Here is a 17,420-nt window from a genome sequence, read left to right on the forward strand (position 1 = left end):
TTGAGTGGCAGTCACCTGAAATTTTAGTCAAAATGGTATTCCAAGACACACCGGACCTTTCTGGAGGCATTGCAGTAGAGATGTTGGGGTGTAAGAGCCTGAGACGTCCAAGACTTGTCACATGACAGAGTCCAGGCTCAGCACTGAAAGGCTTTCCTCTGTCAAATCTCCTCTGTCAAGAAATGTCTCTATCTCTTCTGTCACTGAATTGTAACCCCATGACATCCTTTTTTTTTTTTTCCCTGTAACAGAGTCCACCACTGTCACTTGCTTTGGAAATATGGATATTTCTATGAGGAGCAGCAAGCTGTTGAAAGTCACTGCAAGATTTTGGATTTGATTACCCAAAAGCTGTCCTCCCTTGCAGCAAGCTCACACCCTTCGAGTCAGGAAAAGGCAGACTTGAATGAAACTCTACAGTGAGACCATCTTGCTCACACTGGGCTTCTTGTTGGGTTAAGCTAACATTTGAAGAAGGCAAGTGGATCACCAGCTTATGGTTCACAAAGTGTGGTACCCGGACCAGTAGCATCAGAATCCTGTCAGAACATGGGAGAAATGCAAATTCTCAGGCCCCACCTCACAGCTGATGTATGAGAAAACCTGGGGTAGGGACCCAGCAGTCTGTGTTTCCACATGCTCTCTGGGTGATCATGTTTAAGAACCACTGATCTAGCTAACAATCTCACTGAGGACCCCACCTCCATTGAGGACTCAGGTAATCCCCTTAGAGTTAATGACTTTCTGATGCTTTCCTGGAATCAGGTCTTGATGTCATGGAGGAAGGGGCTGGAATAAAATCTTCTAATGCTGGGAGTTGGGATTGACAGAGTGGGATGAGGGGACACGGAAGGAAAACAATATGGATGGTGAGAAAGCAAGCCCAGGAACAAAAGAACAGAGAGGGGTGGGAGATCACAGGAAAAAAATACATTACCATTTTGTCAAGCTTAGCCTTAGCTTAAATCCAATTTATTCCACGATAGAACTTTACACTTGTGGCTACTGGGTTGTAGGCCTGGAAAAGGCTGCATTGGTGACCATTTTAGACTAGGCTTTTGTTTTTCTGTCTCTAAAGGCAGTAGCAGCAGGTTAAGCTGCCTCCCATTTGTGAGCTTTCCTCCATCCCAACTTGTTTTTCTTTCTTTTTGCAATGAATTCTAATGTATTTACATCTTTCCAGGGATTAGATCTGACAGCTACAGCCCACAATAAAGTGAGCACGAGGTCACACAATATTATATGAGGAAGAATGAACTACAATTAAGCCAACATAATTGCATAGAAGCAACACCCTCCAAAGTAGGGAACAATATATCTTTGGCTTAAAGTAATGAGGGCTCGGGAGATGAGAACATTGAAATGGCTTGATCAAGCTGTTTAAAACTCACGGTGAAAGGAAAACAACAAAAATCGCCACAATTCCTAATCCCAAGAAACATGCCTGACCCCCAAAATGTAAGACAAGTACCTTTGAGGTGCTTCATTATGGACAAGCATTTAATTCTCTCCTGGCTTATTGCTGGATGAATGATTAGGCTTACCTTTATTATTACAGCTAGCATTCAATTACCAGGGTAATGGGGAAAAGCCTTATCAAGAAGTATCCAAACCTAAAGCTAATGAGCTCAATATTCAAATTAAGTCACAATTCATTCTGTTTATTAGTATTTTCATTCCAACAGTCAATTGAATGTATACTTTCCTCAACTGATTTTGAAAACTCTCCAGACCCTACAGAGTAGAGGCAAGTTTGTGTTTAAGTACTTTTTCCCACTCAAAGTCATCTAGAAAACTGACTCTCAGAGGGAAAGTGACTGGGAGGGACTTGAAGATCTCTCTAAAATGAACCTGGTTATGACTTTTTATCTCTTCCTGGTAGAGGGGCAAAGATGACATTGCATTGTCAAAGAAGGATAAGGAGCTGAAGGATAGAGGTTTGCTTTTTCATTATAAATTATGGGTCTATTTGGGGCTCTATGGCTTAAGATTAAGTACATTTGGCCAATTCAATATGGTCATATCCTACCCATAGCATAAAAGACTTTCATAAGTATGACATTAGTGAACAACAGCTCACGTCATCACTCAGAAAACAAAATGTGCCCTACTCCCTATGTAGGCTACCCCCAACAGGTCACGGCATCAGTCCTTTTCTCAAAGAATATATATTCTATTGGGGATGGGTAGATTAAGACTAAGACACAAGACATAGCCATGTACTAGTTAAGTCCTTAATCATGAGCTATAGATTGTCAAATAATAGGAAAGCATATAGCAGATAAATGACAATTACTGAGAAACTGAAAGTACGGACTTGAGCCGGGATTCAAATGAAATTCTTTGCAAAATAGCAAAGATTCTGTTCTCTACCTTCTTCCTTGTCCTTTCTCCATGAGCAAGTGAAAATGGGTACCAACTTTTCAGTCCACTTTAAGATTATTTGAACCATAATCTCACTAGAGATTGCATTTTATCATATTAGCCTTTTGCAGGGTACAAGGAACAGCATTCTAAAATTCAGTTCTCTTTAGCTGAGAAATTGGATAGAAAAAGGGACCAGACTAGAAGGACTTAAAGAATGCTATGATTTTTTTTTTTTTAATTACTAAATGGAGAAAATGATAGGCAGAGAAAAACATAGAAAATAGTGAGAGATAAGAATCAGAGAGAAAGGAGGGAAGTCAGAGGAGACGGAATAAGGAAATGAGACAAGACAACAAAACAAAACAAATGAGAAGGAAAAGTCAGATTATTTGAAATCCTTCTAGTTTTTTGCATGAATTCTTTTTTAAGAAGCACATTCTGTGAATATGAATGTCTGTGTGTGTATGTGTGTGTGCATGTGTGCTTAGGTGCACGTTGGAAGCTGTCTAATAGATCTTCTCACTTTATACTTGATTTTACCTTTGCTAATTGTATTTGAAAACTGGTTTCTTGTGGGAGAACTGTTTCTGTTCACTGTGACAGGAATTGCAGGGTCATATGTTTTGGCGGCTTGAAGCTGTATGTGCTCCAGGAAAACATGTTCTTAATTTTAATCCATTCCTGTTAAGTGTGAACCCATTGTAAGTAGGACCTTTTGATGAGGTTACTTCAGGATTAACTAATACTAGAATCCTTTATAAGCAGAATGAAATTCATACAGAGAGATAGAAAGCCATGGGAAGCAAGAAGCTAAACATCAATGGAACCCAGGAGAGAAGGGAAAGACCAGGAGATGCCATGATGTAACTTGACAAGTGACAAGCTAAGGATCAAAGATCGCCAGCAGCCAGCCCCAGAGCACCAGTCTTTGGGAAGAAAGCATCATTGGTTACACCTTGATTTAGACTTTCTTTTAGCCTCAAAACTGTGAGTAAATAAATTCCCATTGTTCAGCCTGACCCATTTCATAGTATTTGCTTTATCAATTTAGGAATCTAAAACATATGTCTCTTAACTTCACTATGGAGACAGATGCAATTCTGGATCCATTACCAGTACTTGCAACCTGCTAACCTATTGACTCTAATATGAAGGGTTAATATAAGCTCTCTTTTGGCCCAGATTCCTTGAAGTGAGCCAGGAGCCAAATATTTAAAAGGAAACCCAGAGACAAATGAGGCTAGAGCACAAAGGAAAAAGGAAGTTGGGGGACCCTCTCTTACTCCAGAAATGGAGCATGTACAAGACAATGCTTGTGCTTGCTAATGAAATACATTTCATTTACTTTTACATCATTTTTGCTTATCTAGGGAGAAAATGTGCATTATTGAAAGGTACCAAACAGAATGAAAAAACAAAAAGAAAAGATAGCATTTTGATTCAAATCTTGGCAAACATCCAACTAGCAATAACTTGGAGATTTAATATTATTACATGCACAAAAAAATAAAGCCTAATGCTCATCCAAGCATATTTCAATCAAAGATCTCTCTGGGAACCTTCCTACTGACAATACAATTTCCAGCAAAATAAACAATAAAATGCAAAAACTACAGTAAGCGGTTTAGGAAATTACATATCAAATATCTTCTTAAGAGCCCCGGGGTCTTATGAGCAGAAGTTTTGCCTAACAGGTCTCATTGCATATGCAGATTTAAATAATTCACTTGTTTAAGAAATCTCCTATTCTCTATTTACTCAAGCACTTCAGCGGTGTGTTGTCCCCAGCAGTCATGCCAGGAGTCAAAGGGAAAAAAAAGGCTTTTTCTAGACTTGGAGGAAGTGACATGAAAATAAGTAGCAAGTCTAAGATTCTGCAGTAAAGTTGGGTAACAATAGTATATTCCGTCAAGATCTGTTTTCCCTAAATGTGATGTCAGAAATCGGGATAATTCATACAGATATAGATACACATACACTTAATAATTGTATAGGCATGATTAGCTAACTAGTCAGCTGAATATCCTATCTCTCCTATTACAGAGATGACCAAAGGGGAAGTGCTGTCCAAGGTCAAAAAGAAAAGAGGATAAGCAATGGAATGAGACCATAGGGGTTCTAAATATTAACTCCTCTTTCCATTACTCGAAGATAACACACATTGTACCCCATGCGTATGAAAGCCAAGGTATATGTATATAATCTTAAATGGCTATGGGTGTGTGTGTATCCTTCGACAGACTTCCAAGTTATTTAGACCTCGATTAAATTGAATAAATCTCCAGTTCTTTCATGTACTCAGGGATTTTCTCTGATGATTCAGCCAATAATAGAAGAATAAAATAAAAAGACAACAACAATAAACTAGCCAGATCTCCTTAAAAGAGGAAACTAACAAAATCAATTGTCCACAATTCAAGTTGTACTGAGGTAGTTATTCAGAGCTTTTGGTCTGAAATTTGGTACAGAAATGATCTGATGACCAAAATTCCTAACTCTAAAAAGATGCATTTTTTTTTTCTTTTTTTTAAAAAGAGTGTTTGATTAAATATGCATTGCAGGAGATATGAAAACACTTTTTAATCACACATTTTTAAGATAAATATGGCCCAGAATCTAAAGCAATCATTGACAATAAAAGCACATAATAGGGAAAGGCTTAACTGGACATGTGCTTTGTGAAAGTTTCCGAACTCTATTTCACACTTTCAATTTGCCTCTAAAAAATCTCTCTTGCATTCCAAGAAATCAACTCTTACTTACTTTCTGAAAAGCACTGTGCCTAGGACAGTGGGAAATTAAGAGCAGAACAATTTGCCCTGCCTCAATTGGAGTTCACGTATTTGCTGGGATGAGATGACATTTTTAAAATCAAAGTTATTCTCCAGCTGGAGGCTCTGTACCATTCAGTGAGAAAGGAATGGCATATAGGAAGAGCTGGATTTGATGAAATATGGGAGAGACCCTTGTGAGATCTAGGGTTCAGGAAAGATTTCTTGGGAAGATGCATGGGATAGAGATATTGATGAGAAAAGCCTTTACTTGGAAAAACAAAATCTGGGAGGATCAATGTCTAATTGTTAAGAGTTGTTTCCCCTGGTAAGTTTTGTAAGATTATGACGTGTGTCAAAAGAGACAAAGTTTGTTCTCTATGCATCTGCAGTTTTGAGATTTTTACAATAAAATATATATTTAGATGCCATTTGGATAGTTAAAGGAAAAATAATAAGTTAGGGTTTACAGGCAAGGTGGGTTGTTTGGATAGAGTAACAGGGGTTGGAGGTTTTGTGGCATCACGGGGTGGTAAGAGTGGTATGACTGCAGTTCATTAGGGGTGGTGATAGGATAGGGTGGTGGCAGAAATTATACTCATGTTTTAGAAATGTTACCTTATGAAATTAGATTTAGGAACTCATTGAAATCATTGACTAAGGTAAATCACAGGATGACCAATGTTCTTCCATTTTTCATTTTGTTTAAGCTGTATTTATTGAACATCTACTCTTTGGCAGGCTCTGTTCTTGGGAAAGACAAACAAGCAAGCAAGGCCTGGATTTTCCCAGAACAGTCATTTCATGGGGGGAGAGGGGGAGATGTCCATATGTAAATCAATGAAGAAATAAATTTTAAAATCACACAAAGTTATGTCCTACAAGGAAAGTTAAATGAGAGAATGTAAAGGAAATGAAATGGGTGATCATCTCAGGGAAAGCCTGTCTGAGAGGGTGATGTCAGCTATGATATTAATGATGATAAATCATAATGATGGAAAATGGGGCAAATATGGCTTTAAAAAGGTATAAGTATCAACCAAAATATACTAGGTCACTCATATTCAGAGATTAACACAACAATTGAAATTTCAAGAATTATCAGAAAACCCTACAAAAACAAAACTAAACAGAAGAGAAAACTCTTCCCTGACAACTCTGTTGGCCTATTCAAGTGCAAACTTTCCTCTTCATGGCCTTCACCCCATCAGTTTACCTGAGGAAAGTAAAACAGACCAACAAATAGCAAACATAGGACTCTCTCTGTTCCATAGATTGCCTGTAATTTTTACTTTTATAAATTCAACCTTTTTTTATCAGTTTGGGGAGACAGTCTATGCAGGATTGGTCTCCAACATATATAAGTAAATATTCAACTCCACTCCAATCAAATATCTCTAAGTTATTCCTGATGATGCAAAGAAGGAACCGCTGTGCAAATATCAGGAGGAAGAGCATTCTGGGAGGAGAGTACAGCTGGGAAAGGGCCCTAAATTGGAATAATTTGCATTGAGATGGAGAAAACTGGGGAAGCAGCAGATTTGCTTGAGGGTAGGGAGAGGTTTTCGTTTTTGTTTTTGTTTTGGCAACACCAAGTGTGGATGGTTATTGGACATCCATGTGGCGAGGTCAAGGATGAAGTAAGATATTCACATTTGTTGTTCCAGGAGGGCAAAATGGACCATACGGAGTTAGGAGTTGTGTAATGTCGATGGTTTTTAAAGCAATGGGACTAAATGAGATTTGGGCAGGGAGGGGAAGTGTGAACAGAAAAGGGATGGGAATCTGCATACCCTTATGAAAGTAGCAAGACCCTTCCACCAAGAAAATGATTAGTACTTAATTTTTATTTGACTTGTATGGAAGCACCAGTCAGCTTGTGAACATGTTGGTTATATCAGGCATAAAGTCACCCTTCTGGTATGTTTACTGGAGTCAGACTGAGTACTGATCTTATCCTCACTCCACAGATAAACATGATTTAAAATTTAATTTTTTCCATTTAATCCATCCTTAAGTACATCTTGGCATACTTATTGACATTAAACTTTCAAGGAAATGCTGTAATAGCCTGAATTCCAGTTTGTTATTTGGAGATGGGGACTTAGTCTCGCAAAATATCCTGGACTAGCTCTTCACCAGGGTGCAATTAGGTCCACATATTATAACTGGTTTATGGCAGATCTAAGTCTAGAGTTCAGGTTACATAACCCCTAATTCTTTTTACAAGTAGATAGTCAACAATTCTCAACTTTTTAAAAATGAATGAATGAATGAATTTTACCAAGAAAAGAGACCTGGAGATTTTGTTCCAACCCAGCTTAGCCCCAGGACCAAAGGACATGCCAGGCACAGAATTAGACATGAGTTTAATAGGACTTATTTAATAGGAGATATGGTTGTTTCAAGCAGGAGGTGCTAGGGGGTGGTTTATAAGGGTTAGCACAAGGAGGGTGTCTTGTGACACAAGGATGTGGAGATTTGTTATCAGCAGTGATCAAGGGAGGGGAGTTTCAATGTTTTGTTTTCAACACATTTTTTTCCTCCCCTGGGAAATTCTAATGACTTTTAACATCTGCCCCAGTCAAAGGAAGCTACATGAAATCACTATGGAGGGGAGGGGGCCTGGGCCCTGGGTCCCCACAGATTGAAACAAAACTGAGGTTAACTCTCAATGCTATACTCAAGTTACTTAACATGTCTATGAATTAGTTGCTACACCTCTAAAATCAGAGTAATAAAACTTAACTTCTAGGATTGTTGTGAGAATTAAATAAAATAACAATGAGTGGAAGCGTTAAGCATGTGACTGACACATGGTCAGTGCTCAGTAAATGCTAACAAATATTTTTATTAAACTCATAGGAAAGTGAACATGAAGTACCATGGGATTCAAGCACTTGAATTTAAGCAGGTGTCTATAAGCACTTAGTTTCTTTGAAGTCTTGTGTTGAATCTTTAAAACACTCTTTATTTTTTATTTCTCCATATTATAATTTGTTTATTTTAATACAAAATTATTTTCCATCAAATAACGGGAAATATTAATCCTTCCAGAAAAGTCTTTTTGGTTTTGCACACCAAATAGAACTCTGCTCCATACCACTGTGTTTCAAAATGGGGTACTTGGACATAGAGAGGAGCTTAATATTAATGTATCATTCACACAGGAGAGAGACATCCCTGATTCCCTGACCAAAGGATGGAAACATCCTTGTATTTGTCATATTAAGTCATCATCTCTTTTAGCATAACTGAGAAGTTAGGATTTAAGGGCTGATTATGATTACTGAATCATTATATAGATATTTCTTTTTACTTTCTGGTATATTAGAGTAGACAGAGGGAAATACCTGAAATCCAGCTACCTTGATCTCTGATAATGATAACGATTGTAGAGCCTTTATCTTGTGCCCTTGTGATTGTAAAAACCTTGTGATTAACCTTCACTTGTACCCATTAAAGTTTTTTTTTTACTTTTAAGTCTTATGATCGCTAAAGACAGACCCTAATGTTTATTAATGAAGGTTCTTGGGCCAGCCCAGAGCTAACCCACCCCAAGTCCAAAGTTATCTTGATAATCGAAGCCGGATCTAATCAAAGTGGGCCTGTCGGACATACGCAGTAGCTTAGACTTTAACCTACAAGTCACCTATACTTCATTATAATACTAAAAATCACACCCATCATCAAAAAAGGCTGCCATTTTCTTACATACATTCTGTGACTAAGCATGTAATCAGTCTGTGCATGCTCAATAATTAAATCATTTCTAGTTACATCATCTGGGGCCACTGCGCTCATTATCCTAAACCCTACCCATCTTTTGATACTATAAAACTATCAAAATTACTGCAGTTTGGGGAAACAGACATTGGGCCAATCGGCTATCTGTTCTTCTGCTTTGCACCTAGCAATAAAACTCCTTTTCTCTTTGAAACCTCCGGTGTCTCAGGAATTGGTCATTTGAGTGCATCAGGCAAAGAATCCACTGCCTTGGTCTGGTAACATTAGGATAGACTATTTCCTCAAAACACTTGCACAGGTAGTTGTTCCCATCCACTTATATTGATTATTGTGATCAGAGTCACAATGGCCTTTATTGATCAGTCATAGTAAATCCAGGGATATTTTCTTCAAACATAAGTTGGGGACAGAGAAGAAAATTTAAATTCATAGGTTAGCTTAAGATTTGGAAGAAATGGTATGAGGAGTTTCTTACCAAGAGGATGCACTTAGGATAGTGGTTCTGGTCTACACACACACACACACACACACACAAACACGCACGCACATACACTCACGTGTGCACACACACACAATCACAAACACACACACTTTTTCCCGATGCCCCCATGTTTTAAATAATTTTATTTAACAATGTGATTTTTGTCATTTTTACTATTCAAAGGTATTTAATTGCCAAACAAGATAACCCTCTTCAACCAGGATCATTCCACTGAGTTGATATTATTTTACCCAACACAAAGAAAGCTGATTCTACCTAAGTATGAGTATCTTTTTCTTAGTTACTTGCAAAAGCCTCTTTTTTTCAAATTATAAATGATATTATAGTGCTAACACATGGCACTAAGAGTCTAAAGACCCCAGATTAGAACTACTAACCAGAAGTGTAATCTTTCCCCTCTGGCTGTCAGTGTGGAGGAGTATTTGGAAGTGGGCTAGGTCAAGTGTTCACCCAGAAGGAGGTATGTGACTGCTTGATCACAAGAGCTGTTAAAACCCATCTTCTGTATGTCCCAATTTCACAGAATCCTTCTTTGTCTTTTAAGGTTTTTACTATCTCTCATCAGCACATTTAGCATAGAATTACAAATTCCTATCGATAGATTAAACCAATTTTCACTAGTTCACTTGCAGATGGCCCAAAGAGGAAAACATAAAAACAAACAAACAAGCAAAATAAACAAAATCCAAGTTCTTTCCATTTCAGAGCCTTTATAATGCAGAGAACAACACTCCTGTCACTCCTTTTTTTTTTAAGATTCCTTATAGGTTGTTATTGTTTCCCCCACACACATGCAAATGTAAACAGCAGAATATAAAACAGGCAATTGTTCCTAGTAATTTGCAGTTTCAAGCCAACATCTTGATGCCTTTCTTCCCGAGTCACTAATTACAGCACAATGAAGCAAAATCTGGAGCACACACCTCCTTCAGATGAATGTAGCTGGTTTCATAGTTTTAGGAAAGGGCAGGGTCACCTCTAATTCCTTTTGAACCTTATGAACTGTGTGTACAGACAATGCAACTTGGCTTCTTTGTCTAAAACCTTGAAGGGTATGACCCAGGGAGGATTTGTGGGGCCAAAAGCTGAAATGAATGTGTGACTTAGACATGTTTATCCTCTGATCGACTCTGTGTACACAATGGTATCAAGAAGAAAAGACAATTTTACTTAAAATTAGTAACACATAGAGGACAGAATATCAGTTGGGAGTAGAAAACCATGGCAATGTTTCTATCCATGTATTCATTCTATTCAGTCCCCAGTTTTTGAACATTCAGAAACATAGAAACTGCCCCTGAATCACCTGTGTGGTTCTTTAAAATCCTGGGCCAGGATTCTGATGAATACCGGGCTCCTATTTTGGGAATGGTTGTGTTTTCTTTATTTTATTTTAATTTTTTTGCAGAAACTTCAAAGTTTGGAGGGCTGTTCTTATGGAGATGTTCCTTGATTATCCATTTTAGTGCTATCATCTGCATATACCTTAAAGAGTCCAAAAGTATTATAAATTCACATTATATCATCTCTTGAGATTACAAGATTCATCTGCCTATTTCCTAATTGATCAAGGAGTACTTCTCAATATTTATTGCTTCTTTTAAAAACTTTATTTTCATCTTATAGTAAATGGTGGTGTTGTATTTTCCAAATTATTCACTGCAGGATTGCATGGACATGTTCTAACTTAACTCTTCTCTTTTCATGATTTAATAGGTACTTATTAGTTTTGCTCAATGTCTTTGTCTAATCAATGGTTTATAATTGTGCATCTAGATTCTTTCCAGGGCCAGGGGGGAAAAGAGGAAGGGGAGGGGAATGAAGACTTTCCTCCTAGTAACCAGAGTATTTAAACTTTCAGTATTTTACACACTGGGCTACATATTTTAAAAAAAAAAAAAGATAACCACCAGTCAAGACTAAAGAATTTTAGTTCTTCCTTTAAATCATACATTTATTTAACACTGTTTATTCATTCTTTCATTCATTCATTCATTCATTCCAGCATGCCATTTATACGCAAAGAAACAGTCTAAACTAAATGGTTAACTCCTTCTCTTTGAGTCTCTCCTTTGCCCCCTCCAAAGCAACATGCAGAAAGTATTCTTTTTTTGTGTGCCCAACACCATTTTTCACATACCTCTTAAAAGCATCTTTGTAGTATTCCAATAATTTCTGTCCTCCACGTTGCAACATGAGTACTTTGGGGGCAGAGACTTTGATATTTTTCTTTGTAGACATAATATCCAGTATTGAGAGAAAGTCTAATAGGTGTGTAAATCAAGGAACCAATTGAATTCAATCTAATCGGAGCAGAAGACCTCAAGAAATGATGTGAATTTCACTCAGAATAAGTAATCAAGTAGGAGAAAGACTTCCCTAATTACATGGAGATTGTATATTCTCTCCACAAAAGATTCTGTGAAAGACAATTATTATATCTTTGAAATGATAACCCACCATCACTTAGCTAGAGACCTGATTACCTGAGTGATGGACTGTTTCTTTCCTTCATTCTTTCAGCAACTATTCACTGCAAGCCTAATATATAGAGAGCTGTACCAGGCAGTGTGGAGGTACAAAGACAACGTGGTCTATATTCTTGAGGTGGTCAAATTATAAATGAGAAAATAAGATCTCTACAAAGGCAGAGTCAAATTTTAGTGCAAGGCAGAATATGGATGAGCAATTAGTCCGGGAGAACAGGGTGCACTCCAGGAGGGATTGGAGGAAGACAGGATGCCTGAAAACAAGGAATAGTCTGAGGGATAATTAAGATTGAGAGAGGCAAAGATTTTTGTGGAGGTGCATTTGTGTGTAAACAAAGGTGTGCTGATGCTGAAGAAGCCTAAAAAGGGTATGGAGATGTAGACGGCTGCAGTCAGTCTCAGAATGAGCAAGACCACCAAAACAAATAGAGTATCTGCCAGCAGTAGAGGGATCAGGTTCAATTGTTTAGCATATAGCTGTGGTGGTTTCAAGCTGTATGTTCCCCAGAAATACATGTTCTTAAATTTAATCCATTCTTGTGGGTGCAAATCCATTGTACGTAGGACCTTTTGATGAGGTTACTTCAGTTAAGGTGTGGCCCTCTTCAGTCAGGATGGATCTTAATCCTATTACTGGAGTCCTTTTTAAGAGAATGAAATTCAGAAGAGAGAGAGAAAGCCATAGGAAGCAAGACGCTACATCATGAGAACCCAGAAGAGAAGGGAGAGACCAGAAGACATCACCATGTGCCTTGCCATGTGACAGAGAAGCCAAAGATCACTGACAGCCAGCCCCAGAATGCCGATCTTCAGGGAAAAAGCATCAACTTGACAATGCCTTGATTTGTACTTTCTCTTTTTAACCTCAAAACTATAAGCTAATAAATCCCAATTGCTTAAGCCAACCTATTTCATGGCATTTTCTTGAGCAGCATAGGAAATTAAAACAGCAGCTAATTAAGGAACTTCTTTTATGGGTCTAATATTGTGTTAGGCTCTGTGTGGGTTACCCACTCTTTCAAATATTGTTAGTTTTCCTAGATCTTAAAATAAGTACCACGCAATGGGTTGGCTTAAACAATGGAAACTGAATTTATTGGCTCATGGTTTTGAGACTAGGAGAAGTCTAAAATCAAAGTGTCAGCAAGGCGATGCTGTTTTCCCAAAGACTGGCATTCTGGGGCTGGCTGACAGTGACCCTCAGTCCTTGGCTTTTCTGTCACACGGCAATGCACATGGTGATGCCTTCTTCTTTTTCTTCTCAGTTCCTCTGGCTTCTGGCTTCTTTCCATGGCTTTCTTTTTCATGCCCAATTTCTTTTGCTTATAAGGACTTCAGCCATATTGGCTTAAGGCTCACCTTCATTCAGTTTGAGCACACTTTAACCAATAATGTCTTCAATTTCCTATTTATAAACAGGTTCACACCCACAGGGCCAGGGCTTGGGATTTGAACATGCCTTTTGTGGAGGACATGATTCAGTCCCCAACACATACATGAGAAAGAACAACGTACATTGAGAAAATCCATGCCCTGCACCAGCCTAAACGAAAACAAAGAAGACACAAGCACTGTGCTTCTGCAATAAGTAGAAAGAGGGAAAGAAAACATATATGGAAGTCATTAAACATTGATATGGGTTAGCAGAAGAAGATATGAAATCTTTGTATTTATTTACTTATTTTTTGGTTTGATGCTCACCTGCCTAGCCTGGAGGCAAGGGGATGGAACTTTCAGGGTCCCTTCATGCCACTCGACAGCACTGCAACAAGAATGTTATGGCTCTAACCCCAGGCTTTCTGGTCAGACACCAATTTTTCTGAGTGCTCATCCTTTTATAGCTTGAAATACAGGGTTACAAATGATGTTAGGAATAGCCTCATTTTGTAAAGGAGGAATCTTAGACCAGAGAGGAACGATCTTTGGTTTGGAGACTCCATATTGCTGATCCTTTTGTTTTGATCCAAAGGACTGGCTACAGCATTCATAGCCTTCTCTGTGCTCCCCTTACAGAGACTCAGAGCACACAGACCAATCTGGAAACCCAGTCCTGGATCATCTGCTATCTTCAAGAGTGGGGAGAGAACCTCAGCTTTTGGGAATTCTGGAAGACATCTGACCCCTTGGAAGACTGGGACTCTCACTGCAGGAATTTTCAGGCTTCTGCCCTCTGTTAATGGGTTCTTATTGTTTTAGGTCTCTACCTGCAGGTTGAAATTGCTGTGAGCCCAATTCGGGAGAGATTTTTGGAAAGCATGCAAATCCCAGAGAGGGCCATGCAGCTTTCCATCCCTGCCTTGATAAAACTCCTCAGCCTGTATGGAGAAGAAACAAAACAGAACAAAACAAAGCTGTGACCTACAATTTGTTCTGTGTTGTTTTACTCATTTAATTTTAACGCTAGAATCAACACCTACTGTCTGTTTATTTGTATTTTCTCTCCTTTTGTTACCTTTTCATATTTATAAGTAGAAGGATCTGCATGGTGTAGGGAAAAAAAATAAAATGAGCAAATTTGGCATTTGGATCTTTTAGCCAGCATTTTCCCCATCCATAAAACATCAGCTGCTCTTTTGAACTTAGATATAAATGATTAAAGTGTTAATGAGTCAGATACTTTGCATTTAAATACAGAGATAAAAATCTCTAAGGAACAGAAGCTTCCATTGTGGGGTTATGCACATCACTGAATTTGTACTCCCATATTCCTAAAACCAGATCGAGTGGGCAATCTGCTTGTCTTTCAGGTGGGACAAACATTGCTTCTAAAGTTCAATGAGGCCAGAAACCCATATCCAGAGCATAGCAAGTGTTCTCCTGTCTTTTTACTCACTCTGGAGGCTTACTCTGTACCAGCAGGGGAGGAGGCCTGACTCCCAAGAAGGCATATGGATGGTTCTTAAACACTCACTTACCTATAACTGGTCAAAGAGAAATGAAGAACCAAAAACTTCCAGACAAATACAAATCTTGATTTATAAAAAGGGAGGCTTATATGGGCTGGAATTTAGGACAGCTCAACTTTTCTCATTTTCCTTCCAAAACAAACCCTCTCCTGTTTCTTTCTGTCGTTAAGATTTCTCCTGTTTTCTCTTGCTTTTCATTTGTCTTTTTTTCCCTCTTTCTTTTCTCTGTAGTCTATCCAGGGGTGTGCTGGTAAATATTTAGTAGCCAACCTCTGGGGGAAATAAGCCCTGATTTGTGCTATTGCTGATTTCCATGGTATAAATACTTCTCTCATGGCTAATTTGGCTTAGGGATGAGCAGACTCCAGCACATTGCTGATTCCTCAATCTCCCCTCCCCACACACACACAACCCTAAAAAGCCATCCATCAGAGTCATAAAGAGATGAATGGAGAAAAAAATCCCTGCAGCCAAACAATATATTCAAGAATTCCTCTACTCATTGAAGTGTCAGTTTGGTTTTCCTGTATTTGAAGTTTGGGGCCAGCGATGTTCTACCTCTTTTTTTCTGTAGAGTTGGGAGGAAATATTCAGATCTCAGCTGGGTTCCCACATTCTTTTTCCTTCTAAGAAAAATTGAGCCCTAGGGAAGAGGAGAAATCTGAAGAGTTTATGTGTGTGTATTCATTAGTTGCTTGGAATTTCAGAACTTTTGTTCTATTACCACTTTAAAAATATATATATTTTTTCTTTAAGTCAGCAGGGAACTGGAGAGGATGAGCCTAGGATGTGGTTTCAGCCCTGGGGTACAACATCATAAGATTTAAATAATGTCTTACATGTTTTCATACCTTCCCCCTACCCCCCAAGGAGTTCTAAGCACATTGAAATGTGAAAGTTGTGCTCTGTGTTCATTTCCCACTGGCTTTCTTTCCTTTTAATATTTTCTCATCTCAATCTCTTTTCTCTTTCTTTCCTTTCCTTCTTTTTCATTCCCTTTCTTTTTTAATCCCCTCTCCCCTCTATGTCGTCTTCACCCATCAGCCTTTTCCTTTGTTTTCCTTCAACATTCTTTCTAGCCTCCTATTCCTGGTTCGGATCTATTATGTCTCCCAGAAAAGCCATGTTCTTTTAATCCAATCTTGTGGGAACAGACCTATTGTTGGGTGGGACCTTTTGATTAGGTTGTTTCCATGGAGATGTGACCCACCAATTGAGGGTGGGACATTTTGATTAGATTACTTCCATGGAGATGTGTCTCTACCCATTCAGGGTGGGCCTTGATTAGTTTACTGGAGTATTTAAGAGAGCTAAGAGCTGACACAAACTCAGACACTTGGAGACGCAGACAGATAGACATTTGGAGATGCTAAGCTAAGAGATGAAGCCCCGAGTTTGCCCCGGATAAGCTAAGTGAGAACCCACAGACACTTAAGGAGAAAGCCAATGGAATCAGAAGCTGAAAGCAACACAATCCAGGAGCAAAGGACCAGCAGACGCCAGCCACATGCCTTCCCAGCTGACAGAGGTGTTCCAGACGCCATCTGCCTTTCTTCAGTGAAGCTATCCTCTTGATGCCTTAGTTTGGACACTTTTAGGGCCTTAGAACTGTAAATTTGTGAACTAATAAACCTCCTTTATAAAAGCCAATCCAATTCTAGTATTTTGCATTTTGGCAGCTTTAGCAAACTGGAACCCTCCCTCCATCTCTAACTGTACTCTTAAAATCCTCAACCATATTTCTCTTACATACATTATGCAGTCATTCCTCACTGCAATACTTTGAAACATTTTGGAAAAAGCTTATTAATTCAAGCAACAAGAATAGCCCAAATAGAAGGTAAAGTCCTGGAAGTGGGTGAAGCAGCCAAGCCTTAGGCAAATATCCAAGTCAAAGTCCACATAGCTGTGGTTGAGCAGTCACTGAGGCTGCTCACCACACATTCCTGCTGCACTTGGTAGTGTTGGACTTCCTGCTCCCCTTAGGTTGGGTGTGGCCATGTGACATGCTTTGGTGGGTGAAATGAGGATGGCAGTGACATTACTCCAAAACAAAAGGGCCAATGCCATGATAGTCTGCAAGGTTCATAGTGGTGGAATCTCAGTCTGCCCAGATCCTAGAGTGAGGATAAAGCAGGACAAAACCTCCAGAAGACTTGTGAAAATGCAGTCTGGGCAAGAAATGAAACTTGTTTTAAGCCTCTGAGATTTGGAGGCTGTTTGTTACATGGAATATAACACAGCCTATTTATAAGGAGTACAGCCACCAAGAAGTGAAAACATAAAATAAGCTATTGGCTTTCAGAGATAAGAGTGTAGAGGCTCAAAAGAAAATGAAAAATGAGGTGAAACTGTTGTCACTTTAAGGAAGATTTTCCCAAGAGTGTAAAAGATGGCTGAAACTAATCCTATATTTTGGATCAATGTAGAGTGCACTAATTCTAGTTGTCCATGCCCATGACATATTTCAGGTCCAGCAATAACTTCAGAGCATTTGCAAATGTTGCTGCAGCTAGTCAAGAGGAAAATGCACCTTGTCAAAAGTGTCCCCATCCATGATTCTGAAAATCACTGCTGGATCCAACCCAAGGTCTGTGCCAACCTAAGGAATAAGTGAATTCATTACTCCCTCATGATA

Source organism: Choloepus didactylus, chromosome 16 (assembly GCF_015220235.1).
Source record: "Choloepus didactylus isolate mChoDid1 chromosome 16, mChoDid1.pri, whole genome shotgun sequence".
Lineage (NCBI taxonomy): Eukaryota > Metazoa > Chordata > Mammalia > Pilosa > Megalonychidae > Choloepus > Choloepus didactylus.